The sequence below is a fragment of the Falco naumanni genome, chromosome 14, assembly GCF_017639655.2.
Source record: "Falco naumanni isolate bFalNau1 chromosome 14, bFalNau1.pat, whole genome shotgun sequence".
NCBI classification, from domain to species: domain Eukaryota; kingdom Metazoa; phylum Chordata; class Aves; order Falconiformes; family Falconidae; genus Falco; species Falco naumanni.
Window position 1 is genome coordinate 10,883,563 of NC_054067.1, and position 14,067 is coordinate 10,897,629.

Here is a 14,067-nt window from a genome sequence, read left to right on the forward strand (position 1 = left end):
ATGGAAATGAAGCAGATAAACTGGAGCTGCTTCTAAAAGTGTGAGACTAAGTAGCTATATGAATGCATACTAATTACTGTTAGGATTTCTGAATATTAAAAAAAATAAATTCTGTTTTTAGCTGAAGCATTAGAGTTTGAGAGAAAACTTAAGGAAACTGTTGCAATTTAGTGTAAATAAAATGCGAGACCATATTAACACAGAATAAAAACCTGAAGGAGATATTTTAAAGATTTCAGCTCAAGCAATGATTCCTAATCAGTTCCAACTGGTTGTAATAGATATGCAGCATTGCATTATTAAAGAAAATGACCAAAAGGTCATAATTTTATATGATAACTCACAACAAACCTTTCATATGATAAGTCACAACAAACATTCTCAGCAGAACAGCTTTGTAAATCCAGTTTCCTGTGAAGTAAAATTAATAATTTGCTACAGTTGTCTTATTTTTACATAAAAATATTCAGCCACAAGTAATTTTGGAAAGAATATTTTATTCCTTAGGAAGAAAGTAAGAAAAATCTCTACAAACCCCTCAGTTGCATAGCTTCAAATAGACTTTGGGTTCACAGTGAGTAAAAAAATTGTGATCACAGATGACAGAATGATCAAGGTTGGAAGGAACCTCTGGAGATCATCTAGTCCAGCCCCCTGCTGAAGCAGGTTCACTTAGAACAGGTTGTGGAGAGTCATGTCCACATGGGTTTTGAATGCCTCCAGAAAGCAAGACTCCACAACCTCTCCAGGTAGTCCGTTCCAGTGTTCTGGCACCCTCAGAGTGTGGTGGTTCTTCCTTATATTCAGAAGGAACTTTCCGTGTTGCAGTTTGTGCCCATGGTCCCTTTTCCTGTTGCTGGGAACAGCTGAAAAGAGCCTGGCCATGTCCTCTTGACACTGCCCTTAAGGTTTTTTGTAAACATTGCCAAGATCCCCTCTAAGTCTTCTCCAGGCTAAACAGGCCCAGCTCTCTCAGCCTTTCCTCCTAAAGGAGATGTTTTTGTCCCCTAATCTCCTTTGTAGCCCTCCACTGGACCCTCTCCAGTAGTCCCCCATCTCTCTTCAACTGGAGACCCCAGCACTGGACACAGCACTCCAGATGTGCCTCACCAGGGCAGAGTAGAGGGGGAGGATCACCTCCCTCCACCTGCTGGCCACACTCCTCCTAATGCCCCCCAGGACCCCATTGGCCGCCTTGGCCACCAGGGCACACGGCTGGCCCATGGGCAACTTGCTGGTCACCAGCACTCCCAGGTCCTTCTCTGCAGAACTGCCTCCCTCCCAGCAGGTCAGCCCCAGTCTGTACTGGTGTGTGGGAGCGTCCCTCCCCGGGTGCAGGACCTTACGCTGGCTTCTGTTGGACTTCATTAGGTTCCTCTTCACCCAGCTCTCCAGCCTCTCCATGTGTCACTGAACGGCAGTGCAGCCTCCTGGTGTATCAGCCACTCCTCTCAGTTTTGTATCAGCACCAAACCTGCTGAGGGTGATCTCTGTCCCTTCCTCCAGCCAGGATGGATGTATTCATGGGTTCTCTTGTTACAAGATTTATTCAAAAAACATTTTCTCTACATGCCACAAATTTGGCAAAATTCTTACTCTTTAGTTTTAATTAACCAAGACCTCATTTTTTTCTAGTAAAATGGCACTATTCAAAACTTTGTTTTAGTGACTTAAAATATATGTTAATGTATCTAATAAGCTAATTAATGTTGAAGAGCATATACTTTAACACATATTTAAGGCTTTCTATAAAAATTTGTAACCATTTGGGGAAAAAAATGGATTTTTCAGTGATTTAGATTTTAGCCAAGAGTTTGAAACAACAACAGAAACATCATGTTTATCATTGGCAACCTGTGGTATGTAAAAGAAATAACTATAATTTTTTTTTTCTGTTAGCATTCTTTCCTTTTTCCTGAGTTATTTATGGAATTCTGTCAAGTGATAGACACACACAGAATGCCTCCTCTGGTACATCTAGCCAAAGCAAGTGGAGAAAGTATTCCTTTTTGCAATTTCCAAATACCATAATATATGTATATATGGACTTGTGTAAAAGTTTAAGAAGGGAGGAAAAAGTTAAGAGAAGCATTTATCATAAGGAACTTTGCTCTATTTCCAGTGAATTGAGTTTTGTTTGTCAGTCCGAGTAGGTCAGTGCATAACAAAGAAGGTATTGATGATAATACAAAAAAGACCTGAGGTTTTGGAGTTTGGTGGTTTCTTTGTCTGTTTTTTTTTTGTTTTGTGTTTTTTTTTTTTTTTTTTTTTTTTTTTTGTGATTGTCTGGGAAGAAAGATAAGGTGTCAGAACTGAGGAAGAAAGACAATTCCATCGGAGAACACTCCATTGATTTTAATCCCTTAAAATAAAACTCCGGTTAATATAAATCATGCTGTACTGATTTTTAGGTAAATGTGAGTTAATACATTAGGCAACTTCATGTTTGTCCACTTTTCATGTGCAGCAGACACATGAGTTTACTTATTCTTCTTTATTTGCCCGTATATGATTGAATCCATATGAGGAGCATCTTTGATGGAACACAGTTAATGTATCAGTTATTGACCAGTGGGAAGTAGGAAGAAATCTAATGAACATCCTGATCCTATTACAAACTAATGTGGGGTTAGTGTATTTATTATACTACTGGTTTTAAAATACGTTTTGTTTAGTCAGCAATTCCTTTTTTTTTTTTTTTTTTTTTTTTTTTTTTTTTGTCAGAGCCAGATAATAAACTACCTCAGCTAGAGAGCTATGAATCCAGGTCTCTGGCCTTGTTATTTTTCAAGACATCCAATTGTAAAAGGAAATGGACATGGTCAGTAGCCAGCATGGTTTTCTGCTACTTTCTATGGCTTAAATTACACAAGCTGAAAAGTTAATCATGCTTTCAGCTTGTTGCATGCAAGTGCTATATATCATACTGTGGGGATAGCTGAAGCTACTGGAGTTGGAAGAATCTCTGCTTCATCATATTTCTATGAGTAGTGTTTTCATAAGTTATATGGCTGATGCTATACTTACTGGAGAAATTAAATGCTATAAAAGTACTTTTAGTAGCACCTTAGGGTGACATTAAAGAAATAATTGTACTAGCCTGTTTTGAAGTACATAGCCATAATAATCTATGCTTGCTTTTTAATGTTTGTAATATTTTAGGAGTGTCAAATGCAGAACCATTACAACATACAGGTACATGTATTTAGTTAATTAGGCATAACTTAAACTTTCCTTTAACATAAAAAAGTATATGAAAGGTGTGGATAGAAAAGCCTACAAAATGAAGCCATTGCATCTTCTTTAGTATGAAAGCAGATAAAGGAATAACATGAATGGGAATTATGACCTACATTGATAATGAGAGAATAGTGAAATCCCAGTAATGGTACACCTGTCTCCATGTTAGCTAATTATATGTTGATATTTTTAATGAGAGAAACCAATTGGACTGAGAAACTGGGAGTGAAAGGCAATGCAAAAAAACAAACAAAACAAAACATGGGATTGGGAGGAAAAATTAATATGATGATAAGATGAAACAAAGGAGGAACATACCAGGCTTAAAAAAAGTCAGATTTTCTATCTGTTAAAGATGGCAATAGAGAAAGAATGCATTTCACCTTTCATCTTTGTTCAGTCCCTTTCCTGACATCTGTGAGGATTCTTTGTGGAAAGTATTTAATTTTGATTTGTGTCATATTATGAGACTCTTGCCTGTGACCTGAAGAGTGCATTCTGTAGTTACTCTTTGATTCTGGCTTTCTTATTGATACATCCTTATAGCTATAAATCTTACTTGGGTTCCAGTCAGAGCTGTGCCACCATTGTAGCCCATATGGATTCTTCTAGAGATGCTAGTCCTCTGAAATTTCTTGGCAGGCAGACCTGGTTGGAATTTGGCTTAATTTAATTTCACAGTTTAAAGAAGATGAATGCTAGCCCTTTAACTGATTCTAGGAAGTGTTTCCAGCAAACTGCTGTTACTTTTCAAGGCCAGGTTAGAGAGGGAATCAGTACAGTACATTTTCTAAAAGGTGCCACATGGGCTGAAATCCACTCTGTCTCTGAGGAACAAGTCACACAGCAATAAAAACATTGTTAAACTGCTTCAACAACATGCCTTTACTGTGAACTACTGGAAGAGATGGAAGCATCCTAGCCAGTGGGTGGAAACAGTGTGCTCCTAATTCATGAGGGTAGAGGGTCCAAGTTCAGTTTGATCCAGCAGTGATTGCTAATGCATGCAGACAGTCTGCTTTAAAATGTTTTCACGTATTTTATCATTTGATCCAGTCTCACATTAAAAAAAAAAAAAAAAAAGAGCAAGCATGCAAGATGTCATTTATGCTTTTTTATAGCTTTTGGTGGCTTCTCCTTGTACTTGGAAGCCTAGACTGTCAGGTGTCCATAAAATGTCTAGTAGTCACATGCAATAAAACATACAAGGTGTCTGGATGCATCAGACATACTGTGCAAAAAGGCATAATTATGCAAAATAGTGCTGTTCATGCATAATTTCTTTTAATGGGACCTCAGAGGGCCCAATAAACATACAATCTTCCAAATCCTTAGCTAATACAGAGTGGAAGGCTAATCCTTTCATCATTCCAAAACATTTTTTGTGCTGTTGTTTTGCAGCTGTAAGAGTTGCTCGGTGGGCTGGATAGACAGGCCACAGAACAATTCTGTTCAATTTTGAATTCAGTTCAGTTTTGAAATGTTCAATTTTAATGTCAAAAAGAAATTGCTGAAGTATTTGTAGTCTATTGACAAAGGCTGAAGAGAAAATAGGAATGACTTATGTCAAGGTATAATTCGTAACATTTAAACAGAGATCTTTTTAGGACTTTGCCATATGTTCCATGCATTCCAGAAAGGGTCCTGTCAGTCCCTCAGAGGTGTGACGTACACAGTTTGGGATGATTCTGTCTATATTTCCTGTCAAGGCCCAAACTGATTGTTAATACACTGGAGATAGAAATACCTGGAAAATTAAACATACACTCTTTTCAAATCTGTGTTTAAAAATATGTGACTTGCCCAACAGGTTTTTGAGAGAGAAGTAGGAAAGTATGCCATACTTACCATGTCCTCAATTCTACTTTACGTGAAGAACTCCTCTCATTCAAAGCTGATAATGTGAAGTATAGACACCATTGAGATAGTATATGTGAGATGTCTCTATCAAGTTTTATTACAACTAGAATTTGTTCACCCTAAAATGTATTACGCAGAGAGGTTACAATATTATCTACTTTTTTCTTCATAAATTCCTTTTCATGAAGATATAAGTTGATATGGGACATAGTATTGCTCCTTTACATGTGACATTTTCTTGCATTACCTAAAAATTCATTTTGTTTCTTGGCTTTAACACAATTACTTCATGCTGAAAGCTGTAGAAACATGTTTATGTCTGTCTTGTGAATATTGGGGATTCTAAATTATATTTCCATGTAATTGCCAAAGCTATGCATAAAATAAAATGCAATGTAGGATGTTTTACCAGTTATCATCCTTCATTTTGGTTACATACAAACGTATTCTGCTACTACCAACCATTGCTGCCTCCCTGAACCTTGAACTTTTAAGAAAAACTTGAAGCAACATCATCAAATGGGAGAAGTCCATACCTGTGAAGCGCCAGCCAGGCAGTGCTCTACTGCATGTTGAAAAGGATCCAGGGTCCAAGTGCCAGCTGCCCTGTGTCAGACGACAAATGCATTCATTACCTGTGCTGGGCAGAGGGGCTTTGAGGTCTTGACCTCAGGGCATTAGGTAAATGGAAGCATCCATACAGATGTATCTGGATTTTCTAGGAAGGGTAGGTGAAACTTCTTAGAGTCCTGTTTTTCTGGTTTGGTTTGTTTGGGTTTGTTTTTTTCTCCCTTATTGAGTTCCCTCTCTCCACAGGAAAAGTAATTGCAGTAATAATCATTAGGAATAGAGAAGATAAATGCAGCAGAAAGCAGAAATTGGTTATATAATTTAGAAAAAGTGAAATTCTACAGAATATGTCAAAAAGGTGGTCTGTACTGCACAGTCCCTCTTTTGGAAACATAAGCTATCTCCATATACTGTTGGTTTGGTAGAAAATACTCTTCAGGTTTGGTCCTAGGATTAAAATTAGGGAAGACAGGATAATTTCACAGCATTCAGTAAACAGTGATGTTAGTTCACTTCCTGCTTACAGGACATTAATCACGTTGATTCAGATTGCTCAGATATGTAATTGTACTGCAAAATCTGAGCAACTGCAGGGGCAACTGTACAGTGTTGCTTGTCAATATGTAATTTCCATTTTATTCATAATTGTGTCTAATTTGCAGTATTTTTAACTAGTTTTATGTGTTAATTGTTTCTCACAGGCAATGGATTTTACTCTTGACTGCTTTGAAGGGTTTGTATGAGACAGAAAACCCTCTTAAAATGGTGGAAGCAGAAAAAATATTAGAGAAATATTTAAATTTGAAGGAGTCCTTTTTTTTGAGAAATATTTTATTTAAAAGCCTTACAAATTAAATTTTAAAACATAGTTTTTAAACCAAGGAAAAGAAACAACTTTCAATAACCTTGTTCAATGAACTCTTAATTCTAAATGTTTTTGACATTTTTTCTAAATCATAATTGCCTGGTAACAAAAAATTATTTATCCATTTAGAGTTTTTATTACTTGCTATGTGAAAATTAAGAAAGTGGAAATTTCTCAGATTCATAAAAAATATTGTATTCCTTTTCATTCTAAAATTAATAAATGCATGCTTATACAAAATATATACTGCATATATCAAAACACAACCATTACCAGGTAAGATGAGATCAAATTTAATTAACAACATTTAATTAACTATACAACTATCAACTGAATGCCATTTTCTAAAAGAAAATTCTTATGCCCTATCTGCTCATTATCTTTTAGACTGCTATCTTGTCTGTCTGGCATTTGTAAAAATAATATCTACTTGGCCCACTTCCCATCCTGTTGTATGCACTGATAAAGCACAGGTAAGATTGTCTTAGTTTTACTTACCTTGGTAGTTACCTTTTCAAATTCTAGTCTTGATTTCTTGTCTCTTGCTTCTGTTTAAGACCACTTATTCCCATTTTCAAAGATTGTGTGTGTGTGTGTCCCCTTTCCTCCCTTACCTGGAAGCTCAAACATATTTCTATTATAGTGATACATGTATTGTCTTGTCATCATAAAACTATTTTAGCTAGGGTTTTTGGTAGTAACATATCCCAGAAATTATGTGATTTGATATCAGATTAAAGGTGAAACTGTATAACATTAAAATGAAAAATTTATGTGGAATGAAAGTACTGTCTATTGTGTATTTCTTTAGCTCTGTTATGCTCTTTGTGTCCCATGTATCCTTTGTACTCTTCCTGATACTCACTCTCCTTATTTTTTAGGTTTATTGTGATTTTTTTTTTTATTTATTTTATTTTTTTTTTTTTTTTTTGTGAAGGATAAAATAATGGCTGAGAAGTCATAATTAATACTTTGTCAGTCATTTACCCTACTGTCCTCTCAGGAGAAGGAGGAATTTCTCAACTAATTATTTAACAACTAAATCTGAGCTACTTCTGTACTGCTAGTTTAGTACAGACTAACCTTATTCCAGAGCTTTTCGGCAGCTAATTTATGAGTAAAGTACTTCCTTGACTCTCTTAATGTTTGAATGGACTCGAGCTCTGCAATTCCTTAATGAATGACAGCATTGTCCTTATCTCACAGAACATTCAACTTCTGGCTGATATTACACTGAATATCAAAGCCAGAAAGGCTTATAAAGTATTTCTTTAGTAAAGTATGGGAATAAATAAGCCTGTTGAGGGCATTTTTTTATTTTAGCTGGTTATAATTTTCCTCTTTACGTCCCTGTGGCTTTATGGTAGATGTGAGTCATCAGAGGTAATAGCGAAGGTGGAAGCTTGGTTAGTACTCTTGCAAAGGTGATACAGCTCCTTCCATCACGTATCACAGATGACATCTAGGTCTTAGAAAGGGTGTATAGGAAGTTAAAATAGTCAGAAATGTAGGTAAAGGCTTAATGATGTAGGATTAGATTATCAGGGGAAAAAATGTAGGCACTAATCAGAACAAATTATGCACCTGCATATTTGCATTTTTTACTCACTGTTTAGTTGGCATGCTTAAAGTGTGCAGCTTAGTGGATAGTTACAGTGGAGTACTCTGATTCGGTGAGGTGATCAGGTAGTACAGTTAAAGCAGCAGGTAAGAAGAATTATACAAGTTATTTTGTATGTATAGTATGTATATTATACAATATAAATAACATATAAGTATTTTGTTGTATTGACTGGCATTGTCAATATTAATATCTGTGAAAATTGTTTCCATACCAAGTCTTAGCAGTGAGGAACTTCTCTCTGATATCTAAATAAAATTGGCTATTTCTTAGTGTCAGCTTGTGCTTAATTAGCATGTGCAATTTGACCACTAATCTAATCAGTTTAACATGATCAACACCTTTATTCCTGGCACAAGGATATACACCTGAGACAGATTTTTTCCTAGCAAATTTTTCACCACATAACCTAAAGTTCCAGAAAGGTTAACTGACTTGACAGGTGCCATACATTTGTGAATTTCAGCTGCCCTGGAAGCTGTCACTGACAAACAGTTTTCAATGAAATAAACAGGCTTCCGAATTAGCAGCTGCAGGCAAGGTAAATTAAAATGAAGGAACAAAGACTGCAAAGGTGCTTTAGAATTACATGTGTACTGTGGTGTTCTTCTTTTTAGATAGAACTTCCAGCTTTTATTAACAGATCAGTTCATCTCCCTAGAAGCAAACAGCTCTGTCCTACAGAGCTGTGATGTCACCTCTTAGTGTCATTATTTTTATAGCTGTCCATGGCAATAACTATTACAGTCAAGGTTGTAAAGCTTTTTGTTATATCTCTTCTCCACATGCTTGTAACTTTTATTTTGAGCTGACATTTTCCACACCTGGCCTCTGTCCTTTTTAATGTACATTTTGAATATGTTGTTCATGGTAGTCACCGAGATGTGCATGATATATTTTTCCTTAAAATAAAATAAAAGCATGACAGTAACTTAATCTTTGACATGATAAACTTTGTATGAAGATGACAACTAGTGGACAGGGGCCAAGACTTTAGAGCATGAAGGACTTCTGTATTTGGACTTGGACAACTTGGCAGAAGTCCGTACAGGAGATGAGGAGTTGCCCTTTGTCATCTTTGTGAAGCATTCAGCCACAATAAAGCCTTTCTTGCTTTCCTTTGTCCTACTTGTTTATAGTAACCTGCAAAATATGTGGAATACTCAATTTCTCAAGCTCACAGCTTGAGTTTTGGCTTGCTTAATTACAAAATCACTATTAATATGGTTGTGGTGGGAGAAAAAAATAATAAAATATTAAAGGCACTAAATACTGTAAAGCAAAATTATTTTGTTTCTCAGTAGTACAGATGCAAAACTGTGGAGGTTTTTTATGAATGCCTTGTTCTGCTTAAAACATGTTATTGAAAACACTAAACAGAGTTTGCTTTCAGATGCTTGGCATGAGTACATCCATTTAAAAAGGAAGAAACCTTCATTTCTACAAATAACGTTCTGTACTACAGTCAGTATGTCTGATATGATGGACTAGTTTCTTGGGGGAGTTGGAAGTTATAAAGTTTACTATGGAAACTTCATATGAGAAAGGTTACCAGATTCTATCAATTTAACCTATATCATTTCATGTGTATTGTTATGTTCCTTTGTTAAAGGAAGTTAGGGAAGGATGGAAAGGTTAGGTAGCATTCCTCAGCATGAGGAAGAACTTTCTCACAGTCCTTCTTCAATCCCAGGTATAATATGTGATGTTCCTCCTGACTATGGAAGCAAGACAGACACAACAGATTAGAAACAGTGGGGTTTGTCCAGCTACAAACTGTGGCAGTCAAGCACAGGGATGATCAATAGAAACCCCTGTAATCCTTGATTACACCATTTGTTTCATCTGGTGACCTTGGTGACCCTTTATTCCTGCCTTGGTCCCCACTGGGCTCCAATTTGGCCCAGCTGAAGTATATTCCCCAGGTATATAGGGTAGCTTTATCAACTTCAGAGCTATGTGTGATTACAATTTTTTGAGTGTGTGTTTTGTTGAATTCTTTTCAACTTCATTTTTCTAGAGGCTTACTGAGCAGTTAAGGTTAGTGCCTAACCTCTAAGGTTTATTTATGCACTGAAGTAATTCCCTGATACTGTATTTCAAAAAGAAGGGGCCTGCATCTATGCTTTTGATTTGATTGCTGGTGCCTACTTTTGAATGATTAAAAAAAAAACAAAACCAAACAAATACTGAATATTATTTTTTTCTTGATTTCTTTAAGGGGAGATTTAATCTGATGTATGTTCCTGTTCAAGTATGCTGTGTAAGGCAACACTCCTGATTTCTGTGTAAGGTAAAAATTTTACTTTATTGAAATTCTCTGTTTTTGTACTCTGAGCAGCATGGAGGGAGTCTTGTGGCTTCAATTGTTGCTTAGTTTTGGGATTTTTTTTAAGGTATTTTTATTGTTATTATGCCTTAGCTATGGTTGGGGTTGAGATTCTTACCATTGATGTCTTCCTGTGTTGCAATTTTCCTAAACATGCTGGAATGTTGTTTCAAGAAGTAACTCAAAATCCAGAAGGAAACAAGGATTAGAATATCTTGATATATGTATGCAAAGATGGATATGCAACTGTTGATGACTGGTGCGTGCAGTTTTCCAGTAAAATTTCCTCTGAAATGGAGTATTTTACCCTTAGCACTGGAAAGGCCAACTTAAATAACTTAAGCAAGTTTATTAATATAGCTATGAAAACAAAATACTTCTGTTGTGACTATTAATTTCTCTTATGTTCAGTTTTTGAGCATGTTGGAAACATTTTATTTCACAACATGTTCTAGTGCCCTTGCTGCTGCAAATTGTGTTAATTATTATTTATATATAAATATAAAAAATAATGTTTTTTAAACTTTAGTATTTGGAACTTACTGCCTTTAGACTTGAAGACACAACTACTGTTATATGTGACTACCTTGTCTAATAAATGTCTTTGATACTGTTTGACCTTTAGTCTTTGTGGGTTTCCATGGAATTTTGATTTGGAATAATTAAGTTATTTGAAATAAATGAATTTGATTACTGTATTACAGCTTTGTATTATTTTTTTAAGAAGCAGAATTGTAATGAATAAATACTTCTTCACTGCTTAATATTTTTTCAATAAAAAAATGAGATTTAGAACTCGCATGTATTGTAACTGGTAGAACTTTGTAAAAGAGGTATCGCCCCAGTTCTATATCCATGGAATTTTCTAAGTCTTGATCAGGTAGTTTCCTTTAATCTCTAAATAAATTGGCAGCATAGGGTTATATTTTGCATTTTTGCCATATTTATTGTAATTTACTGCAGGAATAAATACATGTAGAACATGTGTATGGACTATTTAAATCAGATATTATTTCATTTGTATGTTAATTTAGTAAGATTCCCACAAACAGATGAGACTTGCATTGTGAGAGACTTGTTAAAATAAGGAGGGCAAGTAAAGGTTAGGAAAAGTGTGGACAGTAGTAGAAAAATAAATGGTTTAGAGACTGGAGTGCTAAAAAAATGTAACTTAGGCCAAATAATTTCATCAGGTTATTTCTGTAATTGAAGTTTATATATAAGCAAATAGCTATACTGAGCTCCTATAAATATGGATTGTGGGGGTGAATGAATTTTTCAGGAGAGAGTGTTTAATAAAATGGTTTTGGTTTTATTCTTTTAGCTTTAAAACTTTACCTCAGCCAGAGAAATTTGTATGGATGAGTTTTGGTAGACCCAGTAAATTTCTACAAGATTTGTTTTTGAACAAAAAGTCACCTTATTCCCCACCAGAAAGCTGGGGTAAATACACATTCTGCTTAAATAAAGGAATAGTATTTTTCAGTGAGTCAGTGGTTGTTACCAGTAAAAGATTTGCACTTCATCTGTTTTCTAGAATTTAAAGTGGCCCTGCAGATTGTAGTAAATTTTCAATAGATGATAAAGGTATGAATGAGAAATGGAAAGCATTTGTGGCGCGCTTTTTCCCCCTCTCTAAGTAGCCCTGACACCAATAATTATCCACCTTTTGAATTCCTTCTGATCTGTTTTAAAAATATGTTTTGGCAGCCTTTAAAGATGGAAAATTTTTTTCAGTTTACTTTCTGGAAGTTACTCTGTTTGTAGTCCCTGTCTGCTAGTTCTTGAAGAGATTTTAGGATAACTGGGCTTGGAATTAGTTGAACACACTATATAAATGTTAGGATACAATGCCAATTGTATTCCTCCGGGCAAAATAATGAGAGCTGGTGTACACACTCAAAGGTATAGACTGGGTGGAGAGAGGGAGTACAAACATTTGGGGTGCATTGATTTGGAATTATGACCCAGCATTAGTTCAGAATCTAGTTCCTGAACTACCACAGGATTGCTGTGGATGTGCTGGCCATGAATGCTGGAATTGTGTGAAGAGTAGGACTACATTCAGATGGTGATAATTTGTTTAAGTTTTATGCTCTTAATTGTGGACTATTGGGACTTCCAAGTTGTAGTTGTGTTTAAGAAATATATACAAGTAACTTTTCACTGATTCATGAAACCTGACTTTGTTTGTCAGTCAGTTCTCGGTCTCACTTGCATTTGGTATGGCAAATCAATCCTTTTAAAAACTTTAAATCAGTGTTTTCTAAAAATAGCTCACTTGCAAAATATTGCTTTCACAGAATGCGTACCTGCTCATGTGTAATGGTGCTGCAAGTGCTATAGAGCTCTCTGACAAAAAGTGGCCCTGTCCTCCACTGAACAAACTTATTTTCTTTCTGGGCTGTAGTGGACTAATCTTCTGTCTCTAGTTTGCTGCGAATGAGCTGCAAACCAACTACTGTTAATTAGACTTCCTAGCCTTAACAAGGCATAGATGAAGGAAAGTGGAAAGACAGCTTACCCAGCACAGCTGCCAGCTTTATTAAAAGGGAAGTACTGTAACAACGCTTTGATGACTGTGCTATCAATCTAATTTTCCCTGTCTTTTCCTTCTGCTTTTTACTAGTTGTTTAAACAGCCAGGTTCAACACTTCCATAGATAAAACTGTTGTTCCATGTATGTATATATTGAAAATGGGCTTTTTGTGTTATAATTATACTTGAAAGTTATGCTGTTTGTAGGTTGAATTTGAATTCATTTTATAGGTAAATCAGAAGAATGTGAAGAACCATCTGCTCACAAAAAGCAGCCAATAACATTGCAACACTTCTTCCTTGTACTCCATCAATCAGCTATCCAAACATGCAAATTGAAAAAATGTACTTGGAGGAAGTTTTTTATATACTTACTTGAATAAAGTGTTGTATCACCTACAAAAATCCATTTGGGACATAATTTTAGAGGTGTTTGGTATATATGGTATTTTAATATGGTTTCCTCAAAAACCGAGGACAAATAATTGGCAAAAAAACCCCAACCTTAATTTTGCCTATCTGTGTCTTGGGAACGAAAAAGCTTTTAATCTTATTCAGATAAAAAAAATATTTTCAGTAGTTCCAAAACAGTTTTAGGGGTGGTGTTTCCACCACCATACTCCAAAAGTTTTTTAGTAATCTGTACAAGCTAAACTTGCATTGTGTAGGTGTACCCCACTGCTCCACCACCCCAATCAAACAGCTCATCTCTTGCTGCCCATGTGTTCTGGGAAAAGGCACTTCAGCTGCTTTCATTCTCTGGGTGGCAGTATGGATTCAGAACTGTAGATAAATATAGATAGGTAAAGGTGACATATATTTTGTAACTGATATCTGGAGGTGATACTTTTGGAAAGATACTGAGGGTTTCCAGCTATTTGTAACCCTCAGCCACTCGGTTTAAGTAGAAAAGCAGTGGTTCAAGGACATTGCCTGTTGGACCCCATGTGTTCTACAGTACAGTGCACTATTCTACAGGAACGGTGCAAACGAGAATGCAGCAAGAACTGTGGAAGTTTTTTCTCAGCACACAGAAACTCCATA